Below are 13,039 nucleotides of genomic sequence, written 5' to 3' on the forward strand. Positions count from 1 at the left end.
AATTAGGCAGATGTGGTGGCAGGCGCTTGTAATCCCAGCTACTTAGGGGGCTGAGGCACAAGAATCGCTTGAACCCGGGAGACGGAGGTTGCAGTGAGCCGAAATGGCACCTTTGCACTCTAGCCAGGGAGGCAAGGGTGAAACTCCGGCCCCCATCCCCCAAAAAACTTGAAAGATGAATAGCTATTAAAGGAGCAGGCAAAGAGAGGGGAAAGCATTCGAAGCAGAGAGAGCAACATGCCTAAAGTTGACAAGTGATACTGCTTCAGGGAGCTTCAGGGAACAACAGTGGTTTGCCTGGAAATTAAGGGACATGGGAAAGTTGGATTTCTTCATCTGCCACTTCCCTCCTAGGACAGCACTTAATACTTTGATGCAAATTACTCCTTAAACCGTCTTTCCCCTTCTAGATCAAGACAATAAAACAAATATTTTTCTTCTTGGCTTTCTTATTCTTTCGTGGCTTTCTACTACTTTCACAAAGAGGAACGTACATTCTAAGACTGTGATTGGTTTATTTGTAGCCTTTTCCTTAATGTCTGTTGGTGAGAGGTTGGTTCTTATACATTTATATTTTCTTGTGTTTAAAGAGTAAGCACAATTTTTCCATATGTGTATTTTAAATTATTTACTATTGGGCCAATCCTTGGGCATATTTGCAAAAATTCTTTCTTACAACTTTTACTTGCCCAGCTACATTTTAAATTCCGTGAAATCAAAAGAGAAGTTGTCTCATTAGGAAAACACAGGTAATGATTGGACTACACTTGAGAATTCAGAATATATAAGGAAAACAGTACAAAATGTGATCATGGAAAATTAAGCGAGTGTCACCTGAGTAAGAGCCTTGAACTCTTCATAAGGAAGTCATTTGAAGGAACTAACATAATCACATTTGTGTCTTAAAAACACCTGTGGGGGATGGACTTTAAGAGGAAACATTGAAAACATGGAGACTAATTATTAAATCCTACAATATTTATGGGAATAAGTTACTAATTTTTAAGTAAAATGGGGTTAATGGGAGGAAACAAAGAGAAAGAGGAGTGGGTTTAAGAGTTGTTTAAGAGTTGTTTGGAGGTCAGTTTCACAGGATGATGTTCAAAAGATGGAGTGAATGAGGGCAGTGAAGTATAGAGATCTTTGCTGAGGTTAGAAACACAGCAGGAAAAGGAGTTGGGGCAATGAGCAAGAAAAAACACTGAATTTAATTTAATTTCAGACATTTTTAGCATTAGGCTCTACAGGACAATCAGATCACAATTCATTTGGAATATTTTCAAGGCTTATATAAAAGATATATTAGGAGTGATGTAATTATTCAAAAACTGACAAAAATTACCTCAGAAGTGGAACTGCTGTGTCAAGTGTATTTGGTGTGCAAATGTTCTCTTCTTTTGTTTTTGTTTTCAAGGAGTGTGATTATAAGTCAGTTATTTATGTGGTTTTCTTTAATCTTACTAATATGTTACCTTTACATTGGGGCAACTAAGAATAGACTAAAGGGCAATTAGAGAAATGCTTCTGCAATCAAAAGTAGGATTTCAAAAGGCTAGAGGTGGAATATAAAACAAAAAAATTCTTAGCAGAAAGATAGACTATTTCAGTAAAATCTCCTTCACTTCCCTTTCATTTGCTTACTCAGTGCCAGGATATATTTTTATTCTGTCAAATCTCATGTAATGTTTCAAACAAAACATTGTGTTCTGACACTTCAACATACATTCTACAATAAGATAAATTTTTCATAGTTAAGATCTCTGTTTTGCAGACTCCAAAATAAGAAGAATTTAAATAATAGAAGAGAAATGCATTATTAAATATATAAATCCAGAAAATGGCCAATCTCTTAAGATTTTATGAATAGTCTACTTTCACGGACTATTATCAAGAATTATCTAAGAATTACTCAAAATTAAACTGCAATTATCTACATGACTGAAGACAAAGTCTTAAAATGCTGTATTTTTCTTCAGGGCATTAAAAATTACCAACTGTATGTTCTCTGCATCTCTCTTGATTCATATAGGCAATGTCATCAACTGCTATAGGTAAGCTATTCCCATGCATTAAATATTGCATTTCCCAAAGTAATAAAATTGTATGTCACACCTTCTTCTTCCAGGTTAGGCAGATTTCATTCTTCGGATGACACTCCCAGGAGACCTCTCTTTTGGCAGTGCAAGAGAAGGATGAATTGAAGTTTATCTAAATGCCCAATAGTCTAAGAAATGGAAAATAAACAGATAAAGGCTATTACAATGTAGAATTCTATCAAAGCTATGAATTCCTAGTTAATAACTTTAAAGTTTCCTGAAGAAACTTTTGCCCTGAAAGAATAGATAGACCTCTATTCCCTATAACAGCATATAGGCTTTTTTTTTGGGCGGGGGTTGGGGATAGGATCTCACTCCCATCACCCAGGCTGGAGTGCAGCGGCACCATCAAAGTTCACTTCAGCCTCGACCTCCAGGGCTCAGGTGATTCTCCCACCTCAGCCTCCCAAGTAGCTGGGACTACAGGTGCATGCCACCATGCTCAGTTACTTTTGTTATTGTGGTTGTTGTTAGAGATGGGGTTTTACCATTCTGCCCAGGCTGGTCTCAAACTCCTGGGCTCAAGCTGTCCGCCAGCATCTGCTTCCCAAAGTGCTAGGATTACACGTGTGAGCCACTTGCCTGGTGGAGACCCAATTTACATAAATATGCTGTGTGTTGAAAACGAGCAAACAACCCGTTTTAAATGAGTATTAAATCATAGGTTCAATATAAAGTAGTGATTTGGGTGTCTCAAAACAATAATTTGCTAAGTAAGTTAATTTTGTGTTAAAATGTATATTATTTCATTAGGCATATAGAGTGATAAGTTTATTTAACTAGGCTTTAATAAAAATAACAATATACCTAAATTTTTTAGGTAATAACTTTTTAGGTAACAATAGATTTTTTTAGGTCATAATACCAAAAAAAAAAAAAAATCAAATGGAATAAAGGAAATTAAATAAGAATTGTCTTGCTTCCACCCTGCCACCCAGTCCTCATCTTTTATAGCTTCCCCAACTTTCTCTTCCCCAACCCACCAAGAAGAAACTACTGTTATCAGTTATGAGTGTTTTGTGTATTCTATTCAAAAAATCCTTTAGATATACAAGTTATGTTATCTATCTATCTATCTATCTATCTATCTATAATCTTTTTAACACAAATATCCTATTCTACAGTCTAATTTTATTTGCACTTAATATACTTTAGTATCATTTCATATTAATGAATAAAGAACTACATTTTGCTTTTTATATTGCAGGCTTGGTGTTCCTCCACCATATGGATGAGCCACAATTTTATTTCATTGGATAGATTTAAAGGGTATAAGTGCAGTTTTGATACACGGATATATTGTGAAGTCTGGGCTTTTAGTGCAACCATTACCCAAATAGTGTTCGTTGCACCCATTAGGTAATTTCTTATCTCTCATTACCTCCATATCTTCCCACCTATCCGAGTGTCCAGTGTCTATTTTTGCACTATCTGTGTCCAAGTATACACATTATTTAGCTTCCACTTTTAAGTGAGAACATGCAGTATTTGACTTTCTGTTTCTGAGTTATTTAACCTAAGATGAAAATAAGCCATAATTTTAGAAATGGCTTTTTCTTAAATATTATACAAGTTTGGTTAGAAACTATGCTGGCTCTTAAAGGCTCAAGAGAAAAAACTCCACCTGCTATCAACTCAATCTCAATTCCATTGCATTTCTCGGAAGAATTTCATAAACAAAGGAAGAGTTCCCCCCAAAATGTAGGGGTCTCAGATACTTTGCTCAGCCTCAGGGAGCTTTAAAATCTTGAGAAAATAGGCTCCCAAAATACTTAGATCCTTGACATGCTAAAATAAAAAAGTCAGTAAAATTATTGATGGATATTTCTTCCATCTTAACAATCAGTACTTTCAAAATGTTTTATGTTGAACATATATTAATTCAATACTTGGTCTTTATAAACTTCATAATAAAATAAAGGACTTTAAGAAGATTGTAAAGTCAGGGAAAATTTTTGGTCAGAGGAAGTTCCTGCATTTGACCACTCACACGAGTCATAGATACCATCTGTAGGCCTCTGCCTGTTGCTTAATAAAATGGGATTCTTGAGTCAGCAAGTACATTCCTGAGATAGTCTATGGGAATTTCTTGTGTCCTTCTCAGATTCTTATTTTAAGGCCATCAGCAGGAATTATTTACCATAATGGAACTTAGGGAGAGAATTCATCTCAAAAAATTTACTCAGTTCCAAGCTTGTAATGTTGTAAATCCACAAAGTCAACACCTACTAACACAGCTCACAAAGCAATGTAAATAACAGAGTATAGAGCCCCCACTCTTCTTAGCCATTTCATTCTCAGAAGCTCCACAAGCTGACATCCAAAGATTCAGGCTTCTCCAAGACGTCTTGGTTTAAGACATAGCCCACTCCTCAAATTTAATAAAATTTAAATTGTTTAAATTTTTAAAGTTTTTATTTAAAAAAAATTTTGACCTCTTCACTACCCCCAAATTTAGATTCTCTGTGGGACTTTGTGTTTCTCAGACAATGCTTTTCTATTTTTTTCCCTCTTTACTCATGCACTTTATCATTTAACAGCATTGTACTGAAAATATGACTAGAACTTGATAGTGTAGAACTACATTTTGAAGGGTTACAAATGAAGGAAAATAATTTAGTGTGTCTGCAAGCATACTTTTTTTGGTAGAAAAAAAAATACCTAATCAAATTCAGTGTAGCTAGTACCTGAAGTGTGTCACCTTCCCAATAATACAGCCTTCCTTGTACTCCATGTTGACCCAGGATATCATAAGTTTCAGCCTGTGTTTCCTTCCCTTAGATGTCATTGCATGTTGACTCTACTCGAATGCTTCTCTGTCTTACAGAAAGGCCTACTGAATTCAAAGTCAGAGATGAAGACCCTTTCCCAAATCTAGATCCTGCCTCCAGTACTTTCTGTCCACAGATCTGCTGTGTATAGGAAGTTCTCCTAATGTCCTGTACTTCTGAATTATCTGCAGTACTGCTTCACCCACTGGGCTAAACCTCCTGATATCAATCCACATATTACATTTATGGGGGCTTGCTATGCCCATTAGGTACTATGCATTGGGCCCACCAATGGGATAGTCATCAGAGGCAGCTCTGTAGCAAAATGAGTTTGCCTAGGTCCTTCCCCACTTTAAAGATAAGTCTTTGGCTGGAACTTAGTTACCCTTTTCTTAACAGCTTGCATTGTTCCAGTTGTAGCATATTTCATTCCTGAATCTACCTGAGTTACCAAAATAATATTTGAGGAAATCCTTCATAACAACTAAGTCTTCCTTTTCTAGCCAGGTACTCATAACCTGAGCTGGCAGTATTACAGTTGATAAAGCCATGTTCTCAAGAAAGATATTCTTGATTCCCCCAAGACAGGACTGACTGCCTATACTCTTTCTGTCATAATACCTTCTATTTACACCAATAAGCACTTTTCATATTATATTGTAATTGACTGTCAAAAATTGTGCACTGTTCACCATTATCATAGTCCAGTGTCAAACACATTGCCTGGCATGAAAAAGTGCTCTGTAAATATCTGCCAAATAAGTAAAGAATGAAAGTTGGAGCCTAAGGAGAAAGAACGATCATAGAGCAAGCAGAGAGCAACAGAGATGCAACATAATCGCCACTGATAATTTCTCCAAAAGGGTGTTTGTTTTAGAAGTTAATCTGGCAGATAACCATGAGGAAACCTTGTATAAACTTGTCCATATATGGCAATATAATAAGTGGTAATGAGTGAAATGGATTCTGAACTAAAGAACAGGGTAATTTTTGAGAGAAAAATGTGTTATGAAGAACAGTTGGGGAAGGAATATAAATGCATTTTATCACAGATTGTTTCATAGGCACTAACATGCAAGATGGCAAAATGATGTTAAAAGAATAGATAATCCTATGTGCTCTGTGTGCGTTTCTTTTTAAAGTAATGGCTTTAATGAAAACAACTATGATACAATGTTAGCTGGAAACCAATGATGTAAAAATGCATACATGATACAACAGCACAACTGCAAAAAAAAACATGTGGGGTGAAAAAGAAAAGAAAAGTCTCAAAAGAGCAACAGAATATGTGTTTGTTGAAAGAGTTATGGGTGAAGTATTATACTTTTTTAGTATTTTCCAAAATCTTATTTAATAAATGTATATTACTGTAATCATTTACAGTTTCTATCCTTTTTTAACATAGATTAATTTATTGAACATAAAAATGTAGTTCCCATAGCAACTGGACAGGTTGCAAATCTGTTTCCTTGAGTAAATATAACATTAACCATTAACTCTTTCAAAACAATATGGCAGTGGAACTCATCCTGAAATAGTTGTTAGTGCCAAAACCAATCGTATCACCATGCCTTTAAGATGAGCACTATTTTCAAAGAAAAATATTTTAATATTTTAAGATACACGAAGACAGAGGTTGGCATTTTTCACTTCTCTATAACCAGTGTCTCCAAGAAGTAAGAGTACCCAAACATGTTGAATAATGATCCTTATCTATCCTTTTCCATCTACAAATGCACAATCATGTGTGCATATGTATAAACACATAACACAGACACACATATGTCAAGGGTCATATATGAGTCCAGAGCTAGTTTTGAAAAAGGGAAAAGTACATGAATGAGGTTTAATTGGGCAAATAAACTATACAATCTCTATAAGCAGACTCTGTATAGGGGTCAAATAGAAGATTAAACAATATATCTGTGAACATATTTATGTGCATATGTATGAAATGTACACATACATGTACACTTGCATTCAAGGATCTAAGTATATCATAAAATATATCAGATTAATTATTTCTTTACTTTTATTTTTTAAATAGTAGGGAAACTGAGATACTTGGTACTAGCACAACTTTTACAGTTTAAATTATATCCATCTTACTTTTAATAATAGGATTACAGAAGTTTTAAAATCAAATTATAAGCATTTGTATAAATAAAATAGCTATTGTCTCTGGTCATAATATCGTAACTAAAGTCACAGAGAATATGACTTCAGGCAAATGTCAATTGAAAGATGGTTCAACTTACATTAACAGAACACTGACCACCAGAAAAATGAGTAGAACATCAATTACTAGAACATCCCTCCTTTTAATTCATTTTTAAATTGTAAATATTCATTATGACCATCCTGTGCAAAAAATATATCTTGAATTATAATAGCTTCTGTAATGTATCCTCTGGCTTCAATAATTAAGTTTCAAACTTGCAGAAATTAATTGGGTTTGATAAGAGAACTTCATAGAATATAAAATTTTCAAATACAGATGAAATAATGTAATGAGGTTAAAATTTACTTTAAGACTTAATTAGAAAATACATATATATCAGAATATCATAAGAAACCCATAGAAAAATTAGAATTTTGACCAGGTGTGGTGACTTACGCCTGTAATCCCAGCACTTTGGGAGGCTGAGGAGGGCGGATCATGAGGTCAGAAGATCAAGATCATCCTGGCCAACATGGTGAAACTCTGTCTCTATTAAAAATACAAAAAAGTTAGCTGGGGTGGTGGCACATCCCTGTATTCCCAGCTACTTGGGAGGCTGAGGCAGGAGAATTGCTTGAACCTGGGAGGTGGAGGTTGCAGTGAGCTGAGAACACGCAACTGCATTCCAGCCTGGGTGACAGAGTGAGACTCTGTCTCAAAAAAAAAAAGAAAGAAAATTTAGAATTTTGCTCTTCATGTAGCTGGTAAATATGATATGAATTTTATTAAATCACTTGTAAAACATTTAGACAATTGACTAACAAATAACAAGTTAATATTTACATTTTAATCTTTTCACATCATAGAATTTTCTTTTTTTTTTTTTTTTGAGACGGAGTCTCGCTCTGTCGCCCAGGCTGGAGTGCAGTGGCCAGATCTCAGCTCACTGCAAGCTCCGCCTCCCGGGTTCACGCCATTCTCCTGCCTCAGCCTCCCGAGTAGCTGGGACTACAGGCGCCCGCCACCATGCCTGGCTAGTTTTTTGTATTTTTTAGTAGAGACGGGGTTTCACCGGGTTAGCCAGGATGGTCTCGATCTCCTGACCTCTTGATCTGCCCGTCTCGGCCTCCCAAAGTGCTGGGATTACAGGCTTGAGCCACCACGCCCAGACAGAATTTTGTTTCTTACTCATGTCACACTCTCATTCTGGTGTTAATCATCCCTAGGTAAGTGACTTTCCAACATGTGGTGATTAAAGGACCTAGGGTTCTTCCCTTTTGTCACTTCATCTCATAGGGTCTTGGAGTTCCTCCACATATATTTGACAAATGGGGAGAAAAGAGCATAGGGAAGGCACATCTACATCCTTTGTAAATACATTTGCCCAGAAGTGATACAGTGTATACCATTGCCACTCACAATCCACAAGCAACAACTAATCACATAACCCATTGTGCTGCAAGAGTAGTATAGAATCCCTAGCTAGGAAGCCACTTCCCAGCACAAACTCACTACTACAGAAGGAAAATACAAATTTTGGTGGATATATCATCATATCTACCTCCCTAGTGATGATAATAACAATCTTTTATTAATATTTGCTTACTTTAAGAAAGATATTATATTATTTGATGTGCTTAATATATATAATTCAGCAACTCTATGGGCTAAGAAATGTTCTTGTAACTATATTATACATGAGGAAATAGGCACAGGAGCTGTTTCAGAATATTTTTTATGAAAGGACTTTCTTATGGTAGAAATTGATTCTTACTCTAAATTTTCATTAGAAATGATAATTTTCACTTACGTACAATATCACAAGGCAGTGTGTATGTAAATATAGATCACAGAATAAATAATTTATTTTAAAAAGTAATGTTGGATGTATCATGAAACAATAATTAATTTTCCTTTTTATAGTCAATCCCGCTTTTTTCATATATAAATTTGTTGATTCGTAAATGTTTTCAAATACTGCTTGTAACACAAACACTAAAAATTCAATTGCTATATCGTATGTTTCTATCATGTGAAGAGATAATTACCAAACCGAGTAAAAAGTCCATTTTATTTATACACCAATACTCGTAATTTGAATAATTTTAACCCAAGGACTTTGATAATTTCTATCATTCTGCTTCAGATTTGAGCAAATTAGGAACAAGTTTATTGTTTACTTGATGAATTAGCAGCCTGCTTTTGGCTATTAAAAACACATTATTTTAGAATGACTAAATTTTTCAAAATTGCTGAAGTTAGAACTTATACTAGAAGATGTTTAAGAGAACACACACATATTATTTCTTTTCCATTTTTACACATTGTCATCTTTCATTCTATTATTGGTCTTAGCCAAATAATTAAATATCAAGGTTCATAATACTTGTAATTCTACAGAGTTTTGAATTAATTAGGTTTGTACTTGGTTATATTCAACAGAGAACACAACCTACAAGTGCTTAATCAGGTAGGTTACCCATTTTTCTCATATAAGGAGTTATCTGATGGCAGTGGTCCAGAATGGTGCAGCATATTTATGATGTTGTTAATTCCCCAGGCTCCTGTTTTTCTGCTCCCACTATCTTAAACATATAGTCTTTCATACTCACAGTTGCAAGTTTGATCCTGTGTTCTAGACAGAAAGCAGTAGAAAATGCAAATGGCAAAAGTGTTTTGTCTTAGCAAGTTTTACGTTTTTTAATTAAACGGCCTGGGCCTTCCTCCTGCATCCCACTGTCTAGTACTGGGTCCAATAGCCACTTGTAGCTGCAAGGGAGTCTGTTTTTAGCTGGATACCTTATTGGCTCAAATGAAAACCAGAGTTCCCTAAGGAACAAAACGTTACACTAGTAGTGGCCTATTTCAATTATTGAAAACCACATCTAACATTTTGACAATTTCTTTTCAATTTTACTTTTAAAGTTAAGACAAATGCATGCAGCCAGACTATCCTGAGTGATAATAATTTATTCTCTTGACGTCTTTCAGATGTTTTCAAATATACTGCAAAGTTGCCACTTAATATAGTATATGCTTTGCAAAAATAGGTTTATTGCCATTTTAAAACTTTCCTTAAACAGATAACTCAGATAGGATTTTGATCCATTAAAAGTTCTGGCCCAGTGAAAATTTAATTTTGATTTTTTGAATAAGTTATTATGAAATGCATTTTCTTGCTTTCAATCATATTTTCAAGTCTTATCAAAATGTTTTGCTGTGTCATTTATTTTTGACTGTATGTTTTGAAGAACTTGTGATTGCTGACAGACACTATGTGCCCAAATGCTCACAACACAGTAAATCAGCACTAAAGTGGAAATAATAAATATTATACTTTTATAATTACATTTTTATTTTCATATATTTTTAAAACTGCTTTCTTTCTGCTTTATTTCAGGAAATAAGAATAAACAAGTCAGTCTTAAATTTTATAGAACCATTGTGACTGTATTTCCAAAAGATGAAAGCATAAATTTTACTATGAAAAGCTAGAAAACAGTACTGGTTGAAGATGTAGCTGAAGCATATAAAGAAGATATAATTTAGGCTGGGCGCAGTGGCTCACACCTGTAATCCCAGCACTTTGGGAGGCCAAGGCAAGAGGATTTCGAGGTCAGGAGATCAAGACCATCCTGGCTAACATGGTGAAACTCCATCTCCACTAAAAATACAAAAAAATTAGTCGGGTGTGGTGGAGGGTGCCTGTAGTCCCAGCTACTCAGGAGGCTGAGGCCAGAGAATGGCTTGAACCCAGGAGGCGGAGATTGCAGTGAGCTGAGATCCTACCCCTGCACTCCAGCCTGGGTGACAGAGTGAGTCTCTGTTTCAAAAAAAAAAAAAAAAAAAGATGATGTAATTTTGAGATCATCCCTGAGTTTAGAGATTATGCCAAAGCAGGCCTTATCATGATGGTTAATTGAGACCTAACTATACACACAGGAGGGCCAGTCTAAGAACTCCTTACATGTGGTCAAGAAGTTGGTACTTTACCTCTTCCAACTCTGTTCTTTATTTAGTCTTTAAGTAGCTTTCCTTCAGCAAATACAAAATAGAGAAAATAAGAAAGCAGAATTTATTTGATCAATAAAAAGTAGTACTTTCTTTTTTGGTCTATACATTGAGAATTATTTCTGGCTTAAAAATATACAAATTGGTATTAACTCACTCCAGGTAAAACCTCAGGAAATACCATTGTTATTATTTCTGATTTATGTTTGAATATTCTTTAAAAATTGGAAAAAACTATGTTTTCAGGCATTAGCATCCTGTCTTCAGATTCAATTCTTTGTGTCAGGCCTCTGAGCCAAAGCTAAACCATCATATGCCCTGTGACCTGCAGGTATACATCCAGATGGCCTGAAGCAACTGAAGATCCACAAAAGAAGTGAAAATAGCCTTAACTGATGACATTCCACCATTGTGATTTGTTTCTGCCCCACCCTAACTGATCATTGTACTTTGTTATCTCTCTCACCCTTAAGAAGTTTCTTTGTAATCTCCCCCACCCTTAAGAGGGTTCTTTGTAATCTCCCCCACCCTTGAGAATGTACTTTGTTAGGTCCACCCCATTGCTCCTAACTCCACCGCCTATCCCAAAACCTATAAGAACTAATGATAATCCACCACCCTTTGCTGACTCTCTTTTCGGACTCAGCCCGCCTGCACCCAGGTGAAAAAAACAGCCTTGTTGCTCACACAAAACCTGTTTGGTGGTCTCTTCACTCGGACGCACGTGACACTTTGTAGATGCTCTCAGCCATTTTCACGTATGAGTAATATTTAATATTCTTTATTATCTTGGATTAGAATCCTATAGAACTAAGAGAACATTTCAAACTTGCTCATTTTAGTAAATTTAAATTCTCGCTGGTTTAGACTCAACATCCATTACTGTAAACGGCGCTACATATAGACCAAAATGTATACTTGGTTAATTCTCCTACATCTATTTAAATGGACAAAAATAGAAAGATACTAACACCATTTATTAAGTGTTTCTAATATGTCAAGCTTTGTGTTAAGTACATGGATTATCTCATGTAATCTTCACAGTAGTCTCATCTATTACCATTTTTCAGATTAAAAATCAAAGATAAGAGAATTAAAACAACTTGATCAAGGCCACAACATACAAGACGCACAGTTAAAATTCAGGCACTAACAGAAAACAAATAAAGTTTACATGTAATACATCTAATTTAATAATAAAATTCCCATGAAGTCCAGAGAGGTACATGACCAGAAATGTGGCTAATGATTTCTAAATCATTTCTACTCTGCTGATATATGAGCTACAGTGTGAAAGTTTTGCTTAATCTTAAAATGGAGCCAGGGGAAAAAAACAGAAACAGAAACAAAAAAACCTAAAGGAAATGATTATGTTAGTGAGAAAAATGCTTGGTTTTTTAACCATGAAGAAAAATGAGTTAATACTACTTTGAGTGATTGTAGATTTGAATCAAACTTTACATTGACATTCCTGGATTCTAAGAAAAATCAGGGAAATATGTGTGATAAAAATCATTCAGCAGGTATGAGTATACATTAGTATAGATGAACAGCTTAATCATTCGACTTTGAGCATACTGTCTGGATTCTAAAGGCAGAATAGGACAAGAAGAGACAGAGTAGCATAGAGAGGATCTGTATCAAGTCCACAAGCTAAAAATAAGTTGTTTTATTTGATGATTCCCAGAAGACCAGATATTATCCTAGACAATTCTAAGACTAATCCTAAAATGTAAATAACATTTAGAAGTAGTCTGAGGTCCTATAATGTATATGTGTGTGGTGAGGGTGTGGGCGGGGGTTGGAGGGCTGCTGGGAGAGGTACTGGAACAAGAGGTTGCCTCAGAGTCCTCCATCTGAAGAAGCAGTTTAAGTTGTACCAAGGCAGCTGGCCTGCCAATAATTTTTGTTGCAGACCTTAGCCTGGGGAAACATTTAATTTTGTAAGATTTGGGGTTGTTTTCTCATGTTACTGAAAGAGTGAAAAAGTAAAAGGATTG

General features: G+C 35.3%; 1 long non-coding RNA gene across 7 annotated transcripts in view; it reads right to left on the reverse strand.

Moving 5' to 3' along the window:
* LOC126947844 (uncharacterized) overlaps positions 1–13,039 on the reverse strand; it is a 212,073-nt gene that overhangs the window by 176,346 nt on the left and 22,688 nt on the right. For all 7 annotated transcript variants that reach the window (XR_007723219.1, XR_007723218.1, XR_007723223.1 and 4 more), the window contains one exon: positions 2,113–2,224. This is a non-coding gene — a long non-coding RNA (uncharacterized LOC126947844). The remainder of the gene's footprint in view (positions 1–2,112; positions 2,225–13,039) is intronic.

The sequence above is a fragment of the Macaca thibetana genome, chromosome 2 (genome assembly GCF_024542745.1).
Source record: "Macaca thibetana thibetana isolate TM-01 chromosome 2, ASM2454274v1, whole genome shotgun sequence".
Lineage (NCBI taxonomy): Eukaryota > Metazoa > Chordata > Mammalia > Primates > Cercopithecidae > Macaca > Macaca thibetana.